Genomic DNA, 13,736 nt, shown 5'->3' with positions numbered 1-13,736 from the left:
GAGGTGATGGTATGTATGTCTACTTAACTCTACATTTCATAGTTACACTACGGAAATCAGCAAATCAGGTTTGTTGTTTTCTTTCTGAAGAGCTTTTTGTTAAACATTACCAGCACATCACTGCATCTAGTCCAAAAGAATCAGCCTTCATGAAGTCCCAGAGGTAGAATGCCCACATCTTTTATAATTGTATTAAATAGCTTATGTTAAGAGCAGGTATCAGAGGATATCCTGGTTTGCAAATATCAAAGAAATACAGTGTTTTTAAAAACAAGAAAACAAAATTGTTTCTATGTGTAATATTCATATTTGTGAATCTACCTTTCTGTTCTGTTTTAAAATGTGAGCATAAATCTTTTCATTTGCAACAGTAACTATTTTGGTAATGATGTGGTTTGATGATTCCACATATCAAATTAACTTGGGAATAATGACACATGATGTAAGTCCTCTTAGAAATTCAGTCTGTTTTATTCAAAGAAGTATAAATACAGAATATTTTATTTTGTTCTGGAAATTTTATAAAGGCATTTTGCCAAAAGCATTAAATATTTAATTTTACTTGTTAAGATTTGTAGGAACTGCTTTAAATTTATTATAAAAAATAACAGCTACAGCAACACATTTTCCCCTTTCATTAAGGTAGTGAAAAAAAAAAGAACTTTAAGAGCTTTTCCATAAAAATGCTCTAAAATATTCCATTAAAATTAAAAGGCAACTGCCATATCACACGTGGTCAGATTTAACTATTCAAAGTTATTTTAGGTATATCAGCCCCCAAAGACCAAACTACCTGAGAGTCCAGCTGTGTTCAAAGTACATATTGGTCTATAGAACTCAACCTCTACAGTTAGATGGGGCTGGTACAAAGAGTTGTTAGACCAGGGAAGGGAAGAATAATTCTGGGTTCCATACTAGTATTCTACTCCCAAAAAACCTCACTTCAATTTAGGCTTCTTCAGGAAACAATCATCCTGCAACGGTCAGGGAAAAATCCATGATGGAGCAAGGAGCTTAGAACAAAAGCTCAATGCCAACGTTAGTAGCATGTGATCCCATATCTGTAACGGTGAGAGAAATAGTAGGATTTCAGCTGAAATCTTAAGCTCTCATAATTATAAAAAAGTATCTTTAAAATGTTATAATAATGTGCATATTAGTTGTTAACTATTATACTCCTTCTTGTATGGTTCTCCTTTCCTAGTTTTCTTTTATAGCAATGTTTATGCATTTTAAATATGGTTCAAACATTAGTGACCGCAAAAATATGTAGCTTCATGCATAAGTAACTTATTACTGTATTTCTTAGGGTGGTCCATTATGCATATATTTAATTAGCCCTGGAATCAGATTGTTAAATATTTGCTTTAATGTCCCAAATATCAAGACATAAAAGAATTCTATATTTTTCAGGAATTTATTATTGACTTTGTATTAATACTTGAAGTTTAATAATCTTTCACCCATAGCCTTGTTAAGGTCTCCCAGAACTCCAACAAATTCACATAACTTAATTTCACCTTAGTATCAGATGCTGATGTTTTTGGAATGTTATCTTTTGGTATAAAAGAGAGTTATCCCAAAAAAAGGGTAAAGGAATTACTATAAAATGTTATTTTAATGGACACAAATAATACAGTAACTAAATTAAAAAACAAAAGACTTGCTAACAAGTATTAACATCTTACTTCCTGAACTACTTAGATACAGGATGTGGGAGTGGGAATATTTTCATTTTATTTCCTTATTTGTTTAGAGTCCATTGAAAAGCACAAAGCTCAAAACCATACATACTTGGGGTATAATTCTGACTCCTCTGTTTATTTTCTTGACCCCTGCGAAAGTCACTCAACTTCAAGCAACTTCTATGTTTCATCAGATTTCCATTCAGCACCATCAAATACTCAGAAAACAAAAATAATAATACTTTCATGATTTTATTTGTTCAAACACAGTATAAATACCTGAAAAAGAATGATGGTAACTTTCAGTTTAGGCCATTGCTGTTCCTTGGAATATCCCTGTTAAGAACTTTTCAACCTCTGCTTTAGAATGACTTCTTATTGTTAAATAAGGCTGTAATGTGACTTGAAGTAAAGAATTTCTTCACATTCACACACACCCTCACTACTTGCTTGTAGGTCAGTGGCCACTGGCTTTTTTTCCACCTAAATGAAGGAAGGGGCCATTTCCAGTCTATCTGGCTACTCATTTACTGTGAGTTCAACTCTGTTAGTTGGAAAGCTGCCATACATTTATGAGAGCCTAGGGGGTATTGGACGGTTGTCGTCTTTCTCCTGCTCCCTCCCACCACACAAAATGCCCTGGCAAGGTTGCTGCACCTGGACACTGATTTCCCTGCAGAGCACCTTGTTACCAGAATTGTGGGAAAGTTGGATGGAGTTCAGAGAAGAGCTACTAAAATGGTTAAGTGACTGAGGGGGCCAATTTATAAGGAACTCAGAAATGTTTGGTTAAGTGGTAATTACCCTAAAAAAGGTGTGGTGACTCTGGCATTAAGTTCAAATTCCAAGCTATACTTGGCAAGAGGCCTCTTTTCAGGTCTCTACATTCAGAAATACTCTGAAGAAGGGGAAGAATCTTACTTTTGCTTGGGCCTCCAACCACTGCACAGACTCCTTGGGTGGTATTCACACTCAAGGGTAGTAACTGCTACAAACAAGCACAGAAGGCAACACCACTAAAGCAGAGAGCTCATGTAAGACCAAAGGATGCTTAAAAGGAAAGTCTTCCCAGGAATCAGGAAGAACAAGCCTGGGCTATGAAGAGGCAGTCCCCCAATCCCAGTTAAGCACCTATTCACACCCCACCACCAATCTCTGCTTGTTGGGTGGTATCATTTAATAACAGCTGCCAACAGAGCTCAAAGTGTGCAAGTCTGTCTAAAATACATTACTGGGAATGTTGATTCCATTACCTGATAAGAATGGGAATTTCCACTTGCCAAAGAAAAACCTAACAACAGCTATAATAGTCAAGAAAGCTGAATGATATAATTCCTCATAACAGCATTTACCAAAATGTTTTCCAGGTGATGTTAATATATTTATACACATTAAAAAGGAAAAAACTGGAATACATGAAATTAAACCTTTTGTGTGTGTGTTTGTTTTTTAACAGTAAAACCTCTCAGAGCCATTAATATGCCAAAATCTACTGTGTCCCACTAAGAGGGGGAGAGTATACACTGTGTCTCAAATTCAGACTGGGCATGGATTGCTTCACATCATAAGCACTGTATTCAGAGCCACTTCCATAATGCCTTTTACAAGGCTGTGTTCAGTAAATGAACAATGAAACGAATGAGTCAGCCTATGCTAGAACACAGGTCTTAAATCACAATCCACTCCTCATTCCACCACACTGATATTCTAGTTACTCTTTACTTACAATGAATCTTTCAATTTTACTTAAATGAAATTAAATTTGTTAACCAGAAGCAAACTGACCTGAAGCTACTAAAGCTCAAGCTTGAGGGCCCCTCACTTGCTTGAGGCTTCTGACTCTCCATAATTAAATAAATGTATATTTACAATGCTGTATTCTTTTTTCTTAAGGAGGCCCCACAGAACTGTATAGCTTTCATGTCCTGCATAACTTCCTGCTACCATATAAGATGCAAATGGGTTTTCAACAAATTTATAAAGTGTGTTTGAGATGGTCAAATTTAAATTACAGATGATATTATAGATTAAACTTCATTTTGGATTACTCTGGGATCATCTTTAAGAGATTTCATTTTCCGCTGTAGCTGAAATGTAGATTCAAATAAGAAATAAATCTGAGTTCATTCTTCCTATACTCTTCGTAATTGTATTAGCTTCAACCATCTCACTTCTTAGTATGCCTCTTAAGACATTTATCGCTTCTACTATTCTGTTGTTTTAAATGAGCACCTTATCCAAAGTAGTTTTACATCTAATCTTCCCACTTATTAACATTTTAAGACTATGAATAGCCACTATGAAATCATCACATTGTAAATATTACCACACTTGGAATTCCTTCTGAAGACCATCTGAAGCTTCTGCATCATTTTTTTCTATGTAGTAGGGACTGACATTTTTAAACTTGCATCTACAGTACCACAATTTGGCATTCTACTCCAATTCTTTAAAAACTTCATTTATATTGACCTCATCTTTTGGAATTTCCTGTAGGCTGCCTGAGACAAAATAATTTCCAGCCCAATCTTCATCTGGTCTGTTCTCCATTTGACATTATGTCTTCAAAATCAAATCTTATTATTTAACCCAAAACAAAAACAGTTTATTCCAGATATTAAATCACATTAATAAACTGACCTTAGTAATCCATTTTTATCATGATTGATAAGCCAGTGTTTAAGGTTTGACTATAGATACCCAAAGCTTTACAGATTCTTTCTGGGCTGTTCATAATTTAACAAGATATTCTAACAACACCATACACAAAAAATCACTATCCAACCACTTTGTGTCTTAGACCAAGTCAGGGTTTTACTCCCTCATTTTTCACAACAAGAATTACAAAATTACAAAATTACAAAACTGAGTGTAAAGGCCAAAAGTTTTACCTTCCTCTCTCTCCTTCCCAGCATCTTACTGAGCTGGTGACAATGAAAACATGCTGACCCCAAAATAGCAGTTGTGCACTGCCAGGTCAGTCTCAGTCATTTCCAAGCCAAAGGGGAATTGACAGATACCCGCTTTACAAGTTTAGTGTTTGTAAATATCCAATGAAATGACTTCATTCAGTCGATTATTTCTGGAGAAAGCTGGCAGAATAACACGGTAATTAAACTGAGGACCAATGGAAACTATTAAACAGGACAGCTATTTTGCCCAGCAGTTCTAGTTAATGCTTTTTACGTATTTTCATTTTTTAAAAATGCTTGAAATACAGTGCACTTAAAAGAAATCACCTCTTCATTGGAAGACATACTTAAAATATTCCAGTGAAGATAGCACATGGTAAAGGAAGGAGAACCTCAATTTCCCAGTATCTTTTTAGAGTCAATATGATTTCTTTATTTTAAGTATGATGAATTCTGAAATTAAAAAACAACTATATTCAAATGTAAGTAGAAAACACATCTCCAAACCAGAACATCATATAGTTAAGACTCAATTGCCCTGTTGCTAGGTACTCACTTTATACTGAATATGCTGTCTGCTTATTTTTGCCCAGGCCAGTCTCCCTTTGTCTCCTCCAGCTGACCATCAGAATACCTTGATTCATCCATCCATTCATTCATTCAACAATATTAAGCCACCATCTCAAGCATTGTTCTTTGCTGGTAGTGCAAGAGTAAACAAACATATAATACTTTCCCACATATCTCTCCTTGCTGCCTAATACTTATACACTCAGGGACAGACAAAAGTTCTAATACAAAGGCACAAATTGGAATCTGAAAGCTGATGGAAAGAGCTCTGAATGCTTCCCAAAGGAAAAAGCAAGCTGTTAAATTACTTGCAACACTTCATTTTTAAATGACTCTTATGTATAAATAACCACCATATTTCCCAGTATCTGATGCCATGGGTACAAAGGTTTAAAAAAGGGAAACTTTTAGGCCATCTATAACATTCCTTAATAGAAGTTGGAGAAAATGAAAAACGTAGGGAAATTGAGCCAGTAAACTCCAAGGTAGAGTGAAACTGGGAGAGCTAATGACTAAAAATAGCCTCAGAAATATTTATTTTTCTTTGTTAGAATACATGATATTTTACTTATTAAATATTCATTTGAATGAATAAGCACACGCTTTTGCAAACACAAATACAATGGGGGTGTGGGGTTAAGGACTGTCAGTCATTCACATTCTGCTCTGTCAGCTACATAGGAATTTAATGAAATGTTTGCCACGGTTCTTAGTAAACTGAGGAATATTAAAAAAGTAGAACGTCAGGGCAGTTAAGATAATAGATTCTGAAGACATACTGCTCAAGTTTGAATTCCATCTCTACTACTACCAAGCTGTGCAAGCTTGGACAACTAACTTAATCTCTTGGTGCCTCACTTTCCTCATCTAGAAAATGGGAATAATGGTTTATACTTATGCTGGGACTCGCACTTTTCACCAAAATAGAGCAACAGGGACTGAATTTATGCTCCCTTCTAAAACAATCCAAATAGAACATATGGAACAATGGTTTTCAAGACATAGGATATTAGGCAATGATGGACAATGATCCCTGAAAGATGAGAAAAACATGAGGCAAGCCTGATGATTGCCCCAGTTTACTGCCCTGAGAGAGTCTCGAGGCCACAGAATGGTGGTGGTGGAGGCAGAGGAAGATCAGACAAAGCCTGGAGGATTCCTAGTAGAGGAGATGGAATTCAGAGTATGAGGAGAACAAGGGGGCTAGAATTTGCATAGCAAGCTATCGGAAAGAAGAAAGCTGCATAGAAAACGAACCATGGAGACCAGGAAAGGGTCTCCCTCAAGTATTCACAGAGTGGTGAGCAGCACATGCAAGTGAGGAAACTACATGAAGCCGGGTGCTATGGTTTGAATCTTTGTCCCCTCTAAAAATAATATTAAAATTTAATTGCCTGGTATTGGAAGGTGGAGCCTTTAAGAGGTGATTAGGTCATGAGGGCTGCACCACCATGAGGTGGGGGTGGGGGTTAATGCCTTCTGGGAGTAGGCTCTCCCTCTCTTGGTCCTTCCACTCTTCTCCTTTGGAGGATGCGGGATTTAAGATGCTATATTGGAAGTGGTGACCAGGCCCTTCCCAGACACCAAACCTGCTGGCACCTTGACTGTAGACTTTCCAACCTTCAGAAAAGTGCAAAATAAATGTCTATTGTTTATAAATTGCTCAGTGTTCAACATTCTTTTATAGCAACACAAAATTGACTAAGACATCAGGGAAAGAACTATGCAAAAACATCAGAGAGTACAGCAAACAGCATTCATAGACCAGGAATAGTGTCTGTTCCCACAAGCCAAACTGAAAATTCACAATTCCCAGAGTATTTGGTAGAGTACTCAGAAAATACTTGCCTTAGTAGGTAGGAAATAAGTCCTTGGCTAATCATTTCTCTGGTTATGTTACAAATTCCAAAAGCAAGACTCAAAAAGATAAAACTATTTCAAGTAACCTAACTGCATCTCAGAACAAAGCTCGAAAATATCTATAGGAAAGCAAAAATAGCACCCAAAAAGGTAAAACTGACAATGCCTGGAATCATATAAAAGATTACCATACATGCAAAGAAGTAGGAAAATATGAATAATGAAGGAAAAATTAATCAACTGAAACTTATCCAGAACACAGTTACCAGAATCAGCAAAGACATTAATATTTTTCATTCCTGTATTCCGTATGTTCAAAAAGTTAAGGAAATATACCAAAGATATAAAAAAATACTCAAATTGAACATCTAGAGATGAAAACTACAGTGCCTGTGATGAAAAATATACTAGATGGGATTAATAGAAGATTAGACCTTGGAGAAGAAAATACTAAAAATATTAGTGAACTTGAAGATGTAGCCATAGAAACCATACAAAATGAAACAAAGAGAGAAAAAAGATGTTAAAAAATGCAAGGACCATCAGTGAGCTAAGAGAAAACTTTCAGTGGCTAACATATACATGTAATAGAAGCCCCAAAAGAAGAGGACAAAAAAGGAAGAATAAATAATATATTTAAAGAAATAGGCCGGGTGCGGTGGCTCACGCCTGTAATCCTAGCACTCTGGGAGGCCGAGACGGGTGGATTGCTCGAGGTCAGGAGTTCGAGACCAGCCTGAGCAAGAGGAGACGCCGTCTCTACTAAAAATAGAAAGAAATTAGCTGGCCAACTAAAATATACATAAAAAAAATTAGCCGGGCATGGTGGCGCATGCCTGGAGTCCCAGCTACTCGGGCGGCTGATGCAATAGGATTGCTTAAACCCAGGAGTTTGAGGTTCTGTGAGCTAGGTTGACGCCATGGCACTCACTCTAGCCAGGGCAACAAAGTGACACTCAGTCTCAAAAAAAAAAAAAAAAAAAGAAATAATGGCCAGAAGTTTTTCAAATTTGATGAAAATTATAAGCCCACACATTCAAGTATCTCAAAGGATACCAAGCACAAAAAATATAAACAAAACTACACCATGGCACATCATATTCAAATTGATCAAAAACAGTGATAAAGTAAAAATCTTAAAAGCAGACAGAGAAAAAAGACACATTATGTATGAAGGAACAAAGACGAGGATGATAGCAGATTTCTTATCAGAAACAACACAAGCTAGAAGAGTGGAGCAGAATCTATAAAGTACTGAAAGAAAAAAAGTCAAAGTTGAATTTTATACCCAGTGAAATGTCTTTCAAAAACAAAGGCAAAATAAATACTTTTTTCATATATATATATTTATTTATAAAAGCTGAAAGAATTCATCACCAGAATATTTGCACTGTAAGAAATTCTAAAAGCAGTCCATCAGGCAGAAGGAACATAATACCCAACAGAAATATGGATCTGCACAAAGAAATGAAGAGCACAGGAAACTGTATCCATAGGGGTAAATACACAAGACTTTTCTATTTAAATATCTTTAAAAGATAACTGTTTAAACAAAAATAACAACATTGTAGTTTGAGTTTTATGACATATGTATAAGTGAAATGTATGAAAAAATAGCATAAAGGCCAGGAGGGATGAAGCAATATTATCCTAAAGCAATCACTAAAATAGAAAAACAAAGACTGAGGCTAATAAGTTAACAAAGGAAAAAGATAAAATCATTAGAAAATGAAAAAGATTTACTGATGCTAATATTTATCAAAAGAAAATTAGAGTGGCTATATTAATATCTGACAAAGTAGATTTCAGACCAAAATTACCAGGGAAGAAGAAAGTCATTTCATCATGGTAAATGAGTCAAAGAATTAGGAAGACTACAAACCCAAACATTTATTCACCTAATAACAGAGCTTCAAGACACATGAAACAAAAGTGAGAAAACTGCAAACAGAAATGAACAAATCTGCAATTCTGATAGAAAACTGAAGAAGAGACACTTCCTCTTCCAGAAAATAGGAGAGACTATTTCTCAACTCATTCTGTCAGAATATTACCCTGATCCCAAAACCAAACAGAGATATTACAAAAAACAAAATTACAGATCAATATCCCTCATGAGTGTACGCAAAATTTCTAAACAAAATTTTAGTCAGTCAAATCCAACAATATATACAAGGAATAACACATCATGTTTAAGTGAAGTTTATCCCAGGAATGCAAGATTGGTGTCACACTGGCCAATCAATGCAATTGACTATATTAATAATCTGAAAGAGAAAAATCATATGATCATCTCAATAGACTGTACCAAAATTCATTATCCCTTTTAATAAAAATCCCCAGCAAACTAGGACCAAAACCAAATTTCATCAACCTGATAAAGGGCATCTATGAAAAACCTAAAGTTAACTTCATACTTAATGATGAAAGACTTCATGTTTTTCCTTTAAGATCAGGAAAAGGACATGGTATCTGATTTCACTTCTATTCAAAATTGTGCTGGTGGATCTAGCTAGTGCAGTAAGGCAAGATATTGGAAAAAAAGAAGTAAAACTGTGTTTATTTGCAGATATGATTATCTGTGTAAAAAATCCAATGAAATCTATCCCCAAGAAAATGCTACTATAACTGTGTTTCACATCGTTAGAGAATACAAGATCAACAGACATAAGTCAGTTTTAATTCTATACTGTCTTAGTTCATTTGGCTGCTAAAAAGAATACTTTAGACTGGATAACTTACAAACAACAGAAATTTATTACTCACAGTTCTGGAGGCTGGAAAGTCCAAGATCAAGGCGCTGGCAGATTTGGTATCTGGTAAGGGCTTGCACTCTGCTTCATAGATGGTGACTTGTTGCTGCACCCTCACATGGCTGAAGGGGCAAGCAGGCTCCCTCAAGCCTCTTTAAAAGGACACTGATCCCATTCATGAGGGCTCTGTCTAGTTACCTCCTAAAGGCCCCACCTCTTAATACTATCACATTGGACACCAACATTCAGATCATAGCACATATAGCTACAAAATAAGTAAAAATTGAAATTAAAAAAATAATATTATAAAAGCATCATGTTATTAACTACTTAAGGATAAATATGACAGATGTGTTTTGAGAGTGCACAGCTAAATTGGGGTCACAGTACCAGAGAGGACGGCAACCCTACCCGACTGGGAAATGAAGAGGAGGCTAGACATGGGTGTTTTGCTTTGTTTTGTTTTGTTCTTTTTGAGACAGCATCTCACTCTGTTACCCAGCTAGAGTGCAACTGTGTCACCATAGCTCACTGAAACCTCAGACTTTTGGGCACAAATGATCCTCCTGTCTCAGCCTCCCAAGTAGCTGGGACTATAGGTACGTGTCGTGATGCCTGGCTGATTTTTCTATTTTTTGTAGAGATGGGGTCTCTCTCTTGCTCAGGCTGATCTTGAACCCCTGATCTCAAGTGATCCTCTTGCCTTACCCTCCCAAAGTGTTAGGATTACAGGCGTGAGCCACCATGCCCAGCCAAGGGTGTTTCAAGAGATATTTCTTTTACCTGGTGGACAGCCTAAAGCACAGTTGTCCAATCCAAGACCAAGGAGCCCATCACACAGGGAATTTGTTGATACTGGCAGACGCCCTTGTGGCTTTTGTCTGACCCACGTCCACTTTATGCCCACTTGACCATCACTCTGGTGCTGGGAGCCCACCCTTGTTTTCTTCTCAGTATCCTAGGGAAAACTCAGACTGGGGTAGCTCCTAGTTCTTTAGCTAGAAGGTGTAAATTCAATACACCACCACAACAGCAAACAAGTTCAAATATTTTTCCTTACAGATCCTGAGCAAGGAGGGTGTAATGAATGGAGGGTACTCCTCTGTCCCTGGGTCATGAGAGACAGGAATGAAAAATAAGGCTCCCGGGGGTGGGGCAGAAAAGGTTGGGGGCAACTAGCAGTACATATAAGAAAATAGGGTATGGGTCACTTTAAGTTCATGGGCAAGTGCTGGTAAATCCGAGAATCCAGTCTGATGATGAGGAAAGAAGCCTCTGAATTATCTCTGGTCACTGGATTGAGAAATTGTAATTAGTGCTGTAAACAGAATAAAGAACACAGAAATGGGAGAGGGAGTTGCTATTTAAATATGGTGGTTATAGAAAGTCTCTATGTGGACGGTTAGGCCAAAACCTGAAGAGGCAGTAAGAACCAGCAGACAAGGAAAAAATCATAGTCAACGGAACAGCATTTGGGAAAGTCCTGGAAAGGCTGTAAGGGACAGGAAAAGGAGTGTCTGATGTATTCTAAAACCCTAATGAAAGCCAATTTGGCTGGAGCATAGGGAGTGTGGAGTAAAGGGAAAGACAGCCTAATGATCACATAAGAGAGGTAGGAGGGGTCAGATCTCATAGGATCTTGTAGGAATTAGGATTCTATGCAGTGCTGGGAAGCCATTTTACAGTTTTAATTAGGCTACAGACGTGATTAGATTTTTATTTTTAAAAGATTATTCAGTGGCTCTCATGGAGAATCAACTGGAGGCAATAATACAGTCTAAGTTGTCACAGATGGTCCCTTTTCCATAAAAATGCTGAATAATCCATAACATGTTTTTATTTAAACAACAACAAAAAAGTCACAGAATTTAAAGGAGAGCGAAAGAGATGTACAAAGGGGGACTCTACCTAACTATAGATACTGGAGATTGAGATTCCTACCCATATTTGAAGACAAGGTTGTTGAAATAATGTTGAGAATCTGGAAAAGATGCACCATGTATTAACAGTAGATGAGAAAAATCTCCACCTACTGCTCTGGAAAAGCAGTAAGGAAACTTGCTATCTTTGAGTATCTATCTATACATAGACATATATGTAAAATATCTATCTACCTATATAGGCACTTAAAAAACTGACACCTGAGACCTGTATCATATATGAGGGTGGGATCCAAATTCACATTGTAAGCTGAAAAATTACCTTAAATCTGGTTTAAAACAACTGAAACTTCTCGGGCCCAGTAAAATCAACTGTAGATATTCTCTCAACCCAGGGGTACAGAGGACTTCCACAGAACAAAGCACTTCTTTGAAGACAAACTCCCACTAAAATATTACACATCATTTGAAGAAACCAGTCACCATAAGGCAGAGCCAAAAGAAACAACAGTAGATTAAGAACCTTGCAAACTGAAAATTACAATAATTATATATATATATATATATATATATTTTTTTTAGACAGGGTCTAGCTCTGTTGTCCTGGCTAAAATGCAGTGGTGTCATCACAGCTCACTCCAACATCAAACTCCTGGACTCAAGTGATCTTCCTGCTTTAGCCTTCAGAGTAGCTGGGATTATAGGCGTGTACCATCACATCTGCCTAATCTTTTCATTTTTTGTAAAGAAGGGGTCTCGCTCTTGCTCAGGCTGGTCTGGAACTCGTGACCTCAAGCAATCCTCCCACCTTGGCCTGTCAAAGTGCTAGGATTACAGGCACGAGCCATCACACCCAGCCTGGAAATTATAATTTTCTACAGATGGATTTTATTATCTTTTACTATATCTTGCTCATGCTTTGTTTCTCATTCAAGGCCAATGCAAAACCTTTTAAATTTCCATCTCTACTAAGATTATGGATAATTCCTAAAATTCCCCCAGAGTAAACTAAAGAAAATTTTGTGTATAAAATTCATCAGGGGGCACAAAGGGTGGTTTAACATTGTTATTAGATGAACCAGATAGCTGTTGCCTGCAAATAGGAAACTGAATCAACGACCAGATTGCCACTGATACTCATCTACTATTTTGGAGCTAGAGAATGCATAGCATTACTTTAAATGTATTTAGTCTATGTTCAAAAACTGAATGAAACTGTCACCTCCAATCCTTTTAGATGGCATTTTAATTTTTAAATGTTATGAAAAATGAGTCCATATTTAAAAGGAAGCACCTATGGCATCCCCACATTTCAAAAACCACTTTACATTTAAAAGCTCAAAGATTAAATTGATGAATTTGGAATTTCCCAAATATCCTTCACTTTCTGATCATTTACTAAATCTGAAGTACTCATTTCAACTTTTTTCTTGGTGTGGTGTTCTATTTTCCAGTCTACTCCTTCAATTTGTTTAAAAATAGCGACACACTAAAGCCAAAAGTCACATCTCGGACATTTCATGTAAGCCAAGATAATGAGGAGTCGTTGTTACTGCAAAACAGTGGAAGGAGAAATGTGAAAAATAGGATAACTGGTCCTTTGTAAATCACCGTGATCTCTGTGTACTTCAAAACATAAAAAGTGATGGGAGATCTATTTTTAAGCGGAGATATTTAAGACATTCCTTAGGAGAAAGATAACATATTAGCAAGAATCATTCACACACACACACAAAAGTCAAGGAAACCCACAAGCAAAAGAAACTGGGGAGACGCTGCGGCCTGCGAGAGAACTAGTTATGTCAAACGTATCTGTTTCCTTTCCACGAATCATACCCCAGCCCTCTGAAGTGTTTCTTCATCACTAGAAGCCTAAATCGGATCCTTTGCTTAAGTCAATCTGAAGCACGCGTCCAGCGCACTGCACGTTCTCGGCCACTCACAGGGCTTTCCGAAGACGCCTGCGAGGCACGGAGCGCCCTGCTGGGTCGCCGCAGGCACCGGCCTCTGCCCGGCTGAATTTACCGAGGACCCCAAAGGCGGCTCACGCCCTCCCCGCGGCGCCACCGACTCGTA

At 37.2% G+C, this 13,736-nt stretch overlaps 1 long non-coding RNA gene across 3 annotated transcripts in view; it reads right to left on the bottom strand.

Annotated features, from left to right (window-relative positions):
- Positions 1–13,668, bottom strand: part of LOC123635324 — a 62,495-nt gene extending 48,827 nt beyond the window's left edge. Inside the window, exon 1 of one of the 3 annotated variants that reach the window (XR_006734099.1) lies at positions 13,604–13,668. This is a non-coding gene — a long non-coding RNA (uncharacterized LOC123635324). Of the gene's footprint in view, positions 1–13,496 lie in introns of all 3 variants that reach the window. The other 2 variants (XR_006734098.1, XR_006734097.1) reach the window with 2 other exon arrangements.
- Between the last annotated feature and the right edge of the window lie 68 nt (positions 13,669–13,736).

The sequence above is a fragment of the Lemur catta genome, chromosome 3 (genome assembly GCF_020740605.2).
Source record: "Lemur catta isolate mLemCat1 chromosome 3, mLemCat1.pri, whole genome shotgun sequence".
NCBI lineage: Eukaryota > Metazoa > Chordata > Mammalia > Primates > Lemuridae > Lemur > Lemur catta.
Note: the sequence above shows the minus strand (reverse complement) of the source record. Positions and strands in the feature narration are given on the sequence as shown.